General features: G+C 42.2%; 1 long non-coding RNA gene across 1 annotated transcript in view; it reads left to right on the plus strand.

Annotated features, from left to right (window-relative positions):
- Window positions 1-720: 720 nt before the first annotated feature.
- Window positions 721-11,393, plus strand: part of LOC117961464 — a 12,427-nt gene continuing 1,754 nt past the window's right edge. The window contains exons 1-2 of the long non-coding RNA XR_004660407.1: window positions 721-731; window positions 2,022-2,029. This is a non-coding gene — a long non-coding RNA (uncharacterized LOC117961464). The remainder of the gene's footprint in view (window positions 732-2,021; window positions 2,030-11,393) is intronic.

Below are 11,393 nucleotides of genomic sequence, written 5' to 3' on the forward strand. Positions count from 1 at the left end.
GGAACACATAACTTTACACCGCGCTGAAAACTACTCAACCACAAATGGTCTCCCTGAGTCTTTCTAAAAAAAAGTGACATGTGATGAGAAAAGCAAAGAAAAGAGTAAAAAAGTGACAAATGTTAATAAAACAACAACAAAAAAGACGGCAAAAGTGACAAATGTTTAAAAACAAAAAGAAGAAGAAAAAAGCAAAAAAGGATTACTAAAACCTTGAATAGCTACCAAAATGTCAAAGAAGGATTCAAAAATGTTGTAAAAAAATGACAAAAAGTGACACAAACATCACAAAAACTCGACAAAATGTTTAAATGTTGCACATGGGCCAGATTGGCTGGCTCTGGGCTAAGATTTTTTTTTTTTCTGAGCTGTTTTTTATTATTTATGTATTTTTTTACCATCATTTGTCCTGTCTTCAGGCCAGCTTTCAGGGTATTTTTTGCATCTTTTTTTTCTGTTTTCAGGAAAGTTTTCAAATATTTTCAGTATCTTTTTATCTGGTTTTGGGACAGTTTTGGGGTATTGTTTTCTGTCTTTTCACGTATTTTTGGGCCAGTTTTCAGGTATTTTTTTATCATCTTTTTCTGGGCCAGTTTTCAGGGAAGCTGTGTCACTGTGTTTCTGTCAGTCTAACCGAGGAGTGACCGGTGTGGTAAACCAGCTCCATAAAGAGATTAATGAGGACAATCCAAACATCTGGGAGGCAGCTACTCTGCTCAGTCTTTGGTTGGGTTTCCCCCCAAAACAGCTCCACCAGATCTCGTGAAATGTTCAGAAAGGAGGTTGGTGTCCTGAAATGTAAATAGCAAACAGGAAGTTTCACCACTGTGACAGGAAGAGGACACGCCGTAAAACTAATAAAAAACGTGAAGTAATGTTCTGGCAGCTGGAGCTGGAGACAAAAAACTAAATTTCTGGTAAGTTGTAGTTTAGAACTTTTGTTGCCTGTTTAAAATGTATGCAGACATGTCCCGGGACCTCGCTAGATAGTTGTAGATCCCCCCCGCCTCCTCCCCCCAGGTTGAACCCAAAATGTACACCCTTGCGTCCATGTGTCAAAAACAGAGTAAGGCAAGGCTAGCCTAGCTTAGCATCATGACTGGAAGAAGCCAACCTGGCTCTGTCTAAAGTTGTAGATCTTAAGTGTGCGTGCGTTCGTGCGTGCCTGCGTGTGTGTGTGTGTATGTGTGTGTGTGTGTGTGCGTGCGTGCGTGCGTGTGTGTCTGCATGTCATTTGGCTGGCTAGATAATTAGAGAGCAGAGGGAGAAACTGAAAACAACAGTGTGTTGCTCCCATTGCCCCAGGAAACAGAACTATTTTAGAGGAGGTGAGATCATTAAATTGGGGGTGGGGAAGGGAGGGCAATGAGGACAGGTAGTAAAAGAGGAAAAGATCAAGATAGAGAGAGAGAGAAAGGGAAAAGAAATGGGACAGGACGGAGACATTTTCATGAAACAGAACCAAAGTAAAGAAACAAGGAATTAAGGGAACATTTGCAAATACTCATCATCAGTTTGGTCCACTTAAAGTTCAGTCTGACAGACGCAGATTATTATTCTAATTGTGTGACAACATTATGGAAACACCATGTGTTTGTTTTTCAACCAAAATTAGAGTTGTGATGGTTGGAAAAGTGGGATGACGAGCCAAAACAGCTTTTTATAGTTTTTTGTGTCTGTCGACTTTGAATGAAGTGTGTTTTGCGATTCTAAAATGACTTGATTATTTACATGAAGTCTGGTTCAAAGGGCTTGAAACAGGTTTAATATCCTGTGTGGCTGTCGCCGATGCTACGCACCTGTAACCCCATCAAGGAAAGGGTTAACAGAAACGTAGTGTCGCCAATCAGAGGAGGTCGTGCCAGACTCCCACCTTTTGGCTCATCTGATCTGGCAGAGGGAGAGCAGGAGACAGCTGTGAAGTTGGTTGTCCCCAGAGGAGAAGTTGGTCATTTCATGGTGTGGATTAGGCGCAAATCTAGAAGTAAGCAACTAAAATTGCTGAATGTTAGAGCATTGAGTCACACTGGTCGTTTAGGACTGTATGTGTTCAGTAGTTACCGCAGTGGTTGTCGGCTAACGAAATTACGGATTTAGCGGAGGGGGGGGGGGTGTTAAAGCGCCCATGTTATGCTAATTTTCAGGTTCATAATTTTATTTTGAGGTTGTACCGGAATAGGTTTGTTTCATTTTCTAAAAACAACATATTTTTCTTGTACTGCAGATTGCTGCAGATCCTGTTTTCACCCTGTGTGTTTAGGTCTCTGCTTTAGCTCCAGAGTGAGACATCTCACTTCTATACTATCGTTGTTGGGAGTTGCACATGCTCAGTAGCTCGGTAAGATCCCATCAGCTAGATAACTCTTTCTCCAGCGTTGGTCAGTCTAAGGCAGGATTACCTGGGAGACTTCTTCTAGACAAGGGCCACTTGTGGAATACCTGCAGAACAGGGACAGGAAGTAGTTCTTTTGGAGATTATGGTGAACTAGTGTGTGTTGTAGCAGTGTTTTTCTATTGAGAACGAGCTAGCTAGCGGTTAGCCACCTCATCTTGGCTAGTGACGTAGAAAGCCGTGCAGATTTTGAACAGCTCACCCGGAGACTGAAGGCAGAGGACATTCGGAAACTGTATCTCACTCAAAACAGCATGGATAGTTTATTTCCAAGTGTGTATGTGTGTGTAAGCATCAGAGACACAAAATAACATCTCAAATCCCAGAAAAAAAGTGTATCAAAATGTATGTCATATTCTCAGTAGGGCCTGAGCCCCCCTAAAGGTCTGATCCTAGAATCACATCTGGATTGAGCAGCTGCACCGTTGTTTCCTGGACAGGTGAGGACGCGCGGAGAGGGTCCAATGAATGACGGGTGTTAAACTTTAACAAATCCTCATCCTTATCTGCTTGTTACTGGGGCAAACGGCTAAGTTAAACCCTGCAATTAAAGGCAGGATTGGGAACATTGAAAGTCACCTCAGGCCTTCAGCAAATACACCTGAATGTCCAACCACTCAAAGACCAGGTCAGCATTCCTGAGAGAGAGAGAGAGAGAGAGAGAGAGAGAGAGAGAGAGAGAGAGAGAGAGAGACTGGGAGGGAGACAAAAAGACTTGTCAAGAGAAAAAGATAAGGAAAAAATTTGCAATTCACGCCATTCAAAAATCAAACTGTAATCCACTACAACCTGCATTTGGTGGTTGACCCAGCCCGTTACTCACTCCAAACTTGTGAAATACGCATGTTTGGACAGCGGCCGTCTAAAGGGACGTAAAAAGGTGCCCTTATGCGTGTTTGTATAACCTACTGGGGAGTGCAGCATCTAGACAGGGTTTAGTTTTGGCCTTAGTGGTCCCTAATCCTGTATCTGAAGTCTCTTTTATATAGACCTTAGTGGTCCCTAATCCTGTATCTGAAGTCTCTTTTATATAGACCTTAGTGGTCCCCTAATACTGTATCAGAAGTCTTTTATATAGACCTTAGTGGTCCCCTAATACTGTATCTGAAGTCTCTTTTATATAGACCTTAGTGGTCCTCTAATACTGTATCAGAAGTCTCTTTTATATAGACCTTAGTGGTCCCCTAATACTGTATCTGAAGTTGTTTTTTTTGCAGGTCAAGAGACGAGAGTAGAGAGTAGTACATGTACAAGGGCAAAGACTATTCTAAACCCTTTTTTTGCAAACATGAAAACATTTGTGTCCACACGTGTGTCCTCCTCGTGGAACAGCAAGTCTTTATGTCACAAGAACGTGTGAGAGAAGCTGTTGAGACCACAGAGAGACTAAACAAGCAGGAGACATGACACGGCTCAGCAGCAGGCTGAGGAGGCATGGGACTAATGGAGCTCAGCTGTGGAGGTGTCTCTCGCTGTCCTCCTCCTGTTCCCCCTTCACTTCATCCTTCTCCTCCTCTCCTCTTCTGCCACCTCCTCTTCCTCCTCCACCGCCTCCTCCTCCTCATCTGCCCCGTCTGCCTCCTCTTCCTCCTCTGCCTCATCCTCTTCCTCCTTCTCCTCTGTCACCTCCTCTTCCTCTTCCTTCTTCTCCGCCTACTCGGCCTCCTCCGCCTCCTCCGCCTCCTCTTCCTTCTCCTCCTCCTCCTCTGCCTCCTCTTCCTCCTCCTCCTCCTCCTGCAGTCCACTTCTTTCTCCATCTGTTACCATACAGCTGCAGACAGCTGTGCTCCCGACCGCTCACATTATCCTCCCTCCCTCCGTCTGGAGACCCTCAGGATACCGCTGTTACTTCTTCTCTACACCTGGGTGGCACCTTTCTGGATCCAGTGGACGCTGTGTTTGCTGTAAACTTTTTATCTTTTTCCTCCCGAGTGTTGACTAGGAACATCCGTACGCTCCGCTGTGTGTTGTGTGAGATTTATTTCCTATTCCTGGAAGTTGCGAGGAGCCGGCATCATGGATTTACTCGCTTACTTTTGGCTGTTCACCACAACTCTCGTGTTAATCCATCAGCATCAAGGTAAACCCAGCTTTAATATCTGTCTCTTTGTAGCTCCCGTTGGGCTCCACATAAGGAATAGAAATAATTGTCCAGCTCCTGGGTGGGTTAGGAGTTATAGAGCTTGTCGTTGCACAAGCTTGTGTACATTGAAATGTGCTGTGCATGTGCCGGATCTGAATATAAAAGTACAAAAGTAATGAATACTCTAACATATGCTCATGCTCAGTCATCCCAGTCAATTAATATATGTATATGTCTTTATAAACTGATTTTAAAATATCTGAAGATTGGTTATTGGCAGCTTTAAAAACCTCAGTTTTTTGACTGGAGTTAGTCATTAGAGATCATAGCCAGAAAAATACATTTTAATTTATTGGATGCTTCAGCCTTAGCTGGACTTTTTGTCAATAAGCGACTGTGAAAGATAAGAAGCTCCCAAGCAGGTTAGGTTTTCAGCATAAGAACCGGGTTCAAGGGATTCAAGTGGATCACTTGAACCCGGTTACAAGTGATCCACCATCGTGATACAGAAAACCCTGGGTTGAACCTGAAGTTGCCTCGGGAACACCAAATCTTGCTTTGTAGTACAGGTCTGAATATCCCCAGGTCAGAATCAACTGATGCCATTTTATTCGCAATTTATAGCCAACAGAGAGGGCAAAACCATTGAAGGATTGTCTTGTAAGGAGCCATCCATGTTATTTTTGGGCTGTTTGGTCAGTTTAATTTTCTGCAGGGTATAAACAAATGAACAATGGTATGGTCATGTAAAATCTGGATTGGCTGCTCGGGGGCCCTGGGGCAAGGCAGAGGTGCTCAGATACATTAACACTCTTCCCCGCCACTTGCTTCATGCAGACATTCATGATCCCCTGAGGATAGAGTCTTTAATCATCCCTGACGTTTCTTTCTCAGCCTTTCAGCAGGTCACACTTGGGTTAAATAGCTCAACATCTGCAAGATGGATCGGCACAAAACAAGGTGCACACTTTCAAGTTCCCCTCGGGGTGAATTACAAAAACTTTAGGGATCGACTTGATTTTTTATCTCGCGTCATCATGGGGGAATTTTAATGTGTCCTTTTTAAATGTAACACTTTGATTTGTAACCAAATACCTGCAGAAATGAAGACGTTCTTGTCAGCCTCAGCGGGACATTTTTTGTTAATAACCCAATGTTGAACGCTGAACTTGTTGAATCTTCATCTTTAACGGGAGTGTTCCTGTTTAGAGTCAGAATATTTGTCTCTTTTAATTTATCCAATACTTTGGATTAAAACTGCATATTTGTATCATTTTTGTTGACTGGACTTTGGTTTGTGGCAGCTGTAAAAACATCAACTGTTTGTTTGGTTAGATCTTCTTCTTTTCTGTTTCATTCATCATTTCATTAAACTGCACATCTTCGGCTTTTGGTTTGACAAAACAAGACATTTAATCATCACCTTGGACTTTGAGTAACTGGGATCGACATCTTTCACTATTTTCTGACATTTTATAGACCTTATAATTAAATTAAATTAAATAATGTATTTCAATGGGAGGCTTCTTTTGTGATCACAGCATGATTGCGGTAGCCAGTCCTTTCAGAAGAATTTGTTTTTTGTGATTGTTGCGGGCAAAAATCCTTGATCATGCGGCACTTTAAAAAAAAAAATGCAATGGAATGTGTGGGATATTCATGCAATTTTATGCGATGACATTGTGGGAACTTGCAAAAACTGAGGTTTGATGATGTCTTGTCACGTGATTACATCTCTTCGTAACGTTCTCATTGCAACAGAGGAAAATGGCTGCTCTTGTGTGAAGTAAACGCAACATTTTTCAAATTTCTGAAGATATATGTATGTACATGTATATGTAGATATATGTCTTTTTCAACAACACTGGACTTTCACCCTAGAGACCGGGGATCATGTCCCGCGTGTGGCGGTTCCTTTCCTTGTTTGTCTTTCTCTAACCACAACCGTCCCGTTGCAGCGCGTCCCGTGTGTGTTGGTCCGTCCCACTGTTGTTGCCAGCATGTGGTGTGTTATTTCCCCGTTGCGGCATCCCCCAGAGACCGCAGATTGTGTTCCGGTGGCTGTTGTTGACACAGACACAGTGTCTTGCAAAAGTCTTAAAATGCCCAAATTATGCAAAAGTTACTTTTTCTGGGATTTGGGGTGTTATTTTGTGTCTCTGGTGCTTCCACAAAAAACTATCCATGCTGTTCTGAGTGAGATATGGTTTCTGAATGTCCTCTGCCTTCAGTCTCTGCACAACATCTGCACGGCTTTCTACGTCACTAGCCGAGACGAGGGGGCTAACCGTAGCATGCCAGCTTGTTCTCAATGGAAAAACACAGCTACAACACACACTAGTTCACCATAATCTCCAAAAGAACTACTTCCTGTCCCTGTTCTGCTGGTATTCCACAAGTGGCCCTCGTCTAGAAGAAGTCTCCCAGCTAATCCTGCCTTGTACTGACCAAAGTTGGAGAAAGAGTTATCTAGCTGATGGGATCTTACCGAGCTACTGAGCATGTGCAACTCCCAACAAAGATAGTATAGAAGTGAGATGTCTCACTCTGTGGTTAAAACTAGAGACCTAAACACACAGGGTGGAAACAGGATCTGCAGCAATGTGCAGTACAACAAAAATATGGTGTGTTTTGAAAATTAAACCATGTAAACCTATTCTGGTACAACCTCAAAATACAATAATGAACCTGAAAAGTAGCATAATGTATATATTTTTTATATCACAAATATGTGTTTGTTTTAAAAAAATCACCCCAAAATAACCTGGATGCATGCATGAACGTTGTATGAAACCCAAACAACCTTCTTCAAAGGTCAAATGAATCATTACTTCCATTGAATTTGGGTTTTTTATTCAATTTTATAGATCACTCTGTGATCTACTCAACATTCTCTCATCTGAACCTTAGTCAAACAAAGTAATAATTTCTTAATTTTAAAATGTATAATGTCATTAATGAAACAAAGCATTGAAAAAAACAAGAAAAAACGTCAGGAAAAGTTTAACTCTAACCTGGAAGGACAAATTCACGGTCAACAGGAAGACAACACAAGGGTCAAAGGATCTGAATACCTCTTCCTCCTCTGCTACATACCTTCAGTGCCTCTCTCCATGTGTTCATTCATGTGCATGATGATCAGATGCTTCAAACCAAACTCCAGTCAAAAAACAAAGGTTTTTAAAGTTGCTTCTTACCAAACTAGTAAAAACACTTGTTTTTACAGGAAGGAAGGAATCTGTTTAGGGGACCTTCTACCTGCACAGGGAACTCTGCCAATGCAAGCAGTCAGCTAATGGATTAAGCAGCTGAGCCGCTTGTTTATTTTCAAATATAGTCAAACCCTATGGAGCCGGGCGGACTCTCTCATAACAGCGCAAGAAATTAAACTTTGGCTTGGCAGACTCCAGACAATGTAGGAGCGTGAAGAAGGGCTTTGCCTCTTCCCAAAACAATTCTTCTTATGCAGCCACAGATGCAAACTAACACAGACATTTGCTATAATACTCACTCCTCAAAGACCACAAAAGTAAATTATGGGAAGGGGAAGCAGTACGGAGGACTGAACGGTTGCCAAAAGGAATAAGTGATAGTCCACGTTTATGTCCATGAAGTATGATTCATTGCCTTTAGCACGAAAACCGTCAACTACCGGCGTTCAACATTTGCTCCCCCAGAAGGGAAGACTGGCACAAATCCAAGTTAGGGGTTTGACCATTGAAATAAAACGGATGGACAGGCCATTGTTCTGTTGGGGTGGGGCCGTAAACTGTGTTGCAGCAGTGGGTCAGCAGACCGCTAGAGATTGGCATGGAGTACATTCCATGAGATAAAACCATGCCAATCTCCAGGTATGGTGAAGGGTATGTGAGGATGGGGAGGCTATTTTAATTCCAAAGGCCAAGGGACCTTTATCAGGATGCATAGTATCCTGATCCATGAAATAACTGGCCTTTATTGATGGGGGTGTAAACTTATGCCCCCTGTATTTTAAGGAAGAACATTTATTTATTCACGATACATTGTTCATTCAGAAAGAAAATTGTTGTCCTTAAAGGTTGGATTTTTCCTTATTTTTGCAATTAAGGCATTAAACTAAAATTCCAAAAGATGGGTCTTTATATTCTTCTTTTTAGTCATCTTTTATAATGTAAACGAATGCAAGCCATTGTACTTTGGAAGATGATACAATAGATAAAATAGATGCTTTTTCATTTCCAGTTAACTACCTGTTTGAATGTTAAGGTTTCTTTTCCCAGTTATAAGTTCTGTAACCTACATAACCTTATCCATCCTCATCACCAACGCCATCTTACATGCCAGCACATTCGTTGCATTGTGTTTTTGCAAACGGCAGTCTTCTTTACCACATTGGTGATGCAGAGCATATTTTATAAAGCCAGTGGAGCAAAGCGCCGTCAGAAGAGCGTGTCTCGCTCTGAAAACGTGTATTAAAGGTCCCACGACATGGTGCTTTTTGGATGCTTCATAAAGGCCTTAGTGGTCCCCTAGTACTGTATCTGAAATCTCTTTTAAGCAGACCTTAGTGGTCCCCTAATACCGTATCTAAAGTCTCTTTCCCAAAATTCAGCCTTGGTGCAGAATTACAGCAACTAGAGCCAGTCCCACAATGAGCTTCCCTTAGTATGTGCCATTTCTGAGTCTGTAGCTTTTGAGGAGGAAGTGGGGGGGGCACCTTGACCAACTGCCACTTTGCTTGTTTTGAAAGCCATGATGTATCTCTCTCATGGGTGGACCAAATTCTCTGGATGGGCAAAGTAGAGAAAGGGGGTAAGATTCCACATCGGCCCATCTGACCTTTCATTTTCTCAAAGGCGGAACAGGATACCCAGGGCTCAGTTTACACCTATCACCATGTCTAGCCACTGGGGACCATAGGCAGGCTGGAGGAACGCATATTAACGTTAAAACAACCTCACAAAGTGACATTTTTATGCAATGGGACATTTAAATGTTTTTGTAATGTCCCCTTGACATAAACCAGTAAGCGCCATTAAAAAGAAAATGACGGTGCAGAGTCGGATTAGTAGTAGTTTTCTATTCTCTCTGCAGGATTGCACCTAAATTAAATGATGGGTGTAATACCATTCCACTTTTCACAAGTAATATTATAGGTTGCCTTTGATTAAATATGAAATTAACACACTAAATTAGAACTCAGGCATTGACTCGAGGAGCAATTTTCTGCCACGGTGTCTGTGTGTGCGTGCATGTGTTTGTCTGTGTGTGTGTGTGTGTGTTTGTCTCTCTATGTGTGTGTCTGTGCAAGTGTGTGTGTGTGTGTGTGTGTGTGTGTGTGTGTGTGTGTGTGTGTGTGTGTGCGCTGTGTGTTTGCATTGCTTGGAACAATAACCACCTCCTCGTCTTTTGTCAGTTTTTGTTTGCTTTGTGTTCTTAGTGAGAGAAGTTGAAGGAAGGAGAGAGGAGGAGGAGGAGGAGAGGGAGAAAGGTAGAAGGGAAGAGTGGGAGAGAGGAGCAGGAGGAGAGAAGTAGAGGGAAGTAGAAGGAGAGAAGATGAGGGAGAGAGGAGGTGGAGAGAATGTGTTTGTGTGTGTTTTGAAGGATATGTGATGACTACTGATGAATAGCATGACATCTGCGTGTCAAATTGATTAAAACCCTAAATATTCTCTTCCCCATCTGCACAAATCCGCCTCAGTTCAGCTCGGTTTGGCGGTGCCGGGGACGCCAGCGGCCGATTGGGCGGCCGTGTTTGCTTTCTGTGTGAGCGTGCTGCAGACGAGAGAAATAATAACTTTGTGTCAGTTGAAGAACAATTAGATGCAAAACAAGACTGAAGGGTTATCCTGACTTTTTCCAAACATTTTTGATTATTTTCCCGACATTTTTGGGGTTTGTTTCAACATTTTTGTAAATTTTTTCGATGTTTTTTCAATTTTTTATCTACATTTTTAAAGATCTTTTTATCACATTTTCTTTGCATGCTATGAAATTGACTAAAACACACTAAATTCAATGAAAGTAGTGAACTGATCATTTCTTTGACTTGTGAAGAGCATTGATGTTTTTGTTTTGTTTTTTAAATTTGGTTGAAAGAAAACCACATTTCTTATGCAGAATGTTTTTGAAAAAGGGTTGAATTCGACCCCCAGGAGGGTCAAAAGCAACGTTAAAACGTTATTTACAGAAGGCACTGGTATGCTGCCTATGTCACGGGCCAAATCGCAACTGGTGTGTGTGTGTGTGTGTGTGTTTCTCTGTGTGTGTGTGTGTGTGTGTGTGTTTCTCTGTGTGTGTGTGTGTGTGTGTGTGTGTGTGTGTGTGTGTGTTACACTGCTACACTTGAAATACTATTAGAAACAAAACAAAAAAGACAAACCCCCCAAAGAGTCCTGGGAATGTTGTTTCACTGACAGAAGGGGGGGGGGGGTAAATAACAGCTTCTGTGGAGACTTAACATGAATAATATTAGATTTCCTTGGGACGCAGCAATAAAAAGAACAGACCTATACCATTTATGGGGAGGAGAGTTGTTATTTTAATCTCTCTTTAGACGCCCAAAACATTCCCAGTGTGCATGGAGAGCAGGATCAAAGGCAGTCTGTAGGCTTTATGGGCCTTCTGTATGCGGTTATAGAATGTATGTGTGCATGCACGCCTGTGTGTGTGTGTGTGTGTGTGTGTGTGTGTGTGTGTGTGTGTGTGTGTGTGTGGTTAACGAACACAACTGGAGCGTCAGATTAGTTGTTGTAGATGCAAATATGATTCCTAAAAAATGAAAACATCCTGAAACACGTGTCCCATAATCATTTCCTGATTTTGTGCAGCCCAAGTTCAGTTTTTGAGAGTTTAGAAGGCATCATGAGAGACCGCCAGCCCAAATCACAAGAAGACACTGACCCCTCCTCTCTTCCACTTGTGTTTCCAGCCTCCCCC

The sequence above is a fragment of the Etheostoma cragini genome, chromosome 18 (assembly GCF_013103735.1).
Source record: "Etheostoma cragini isolate CJK2018 chromosome 18, CSU_Ecrag_1.0, whole genome shotgun sequence".
In the NCBI taxonomy this organism is placed as follows: domain Eukaryota; kingdom Metazoa; phylum Chordata; class Actinopteri; order Perciformes; family Percidae; genus Etheostoma; species Etheostoma cragini.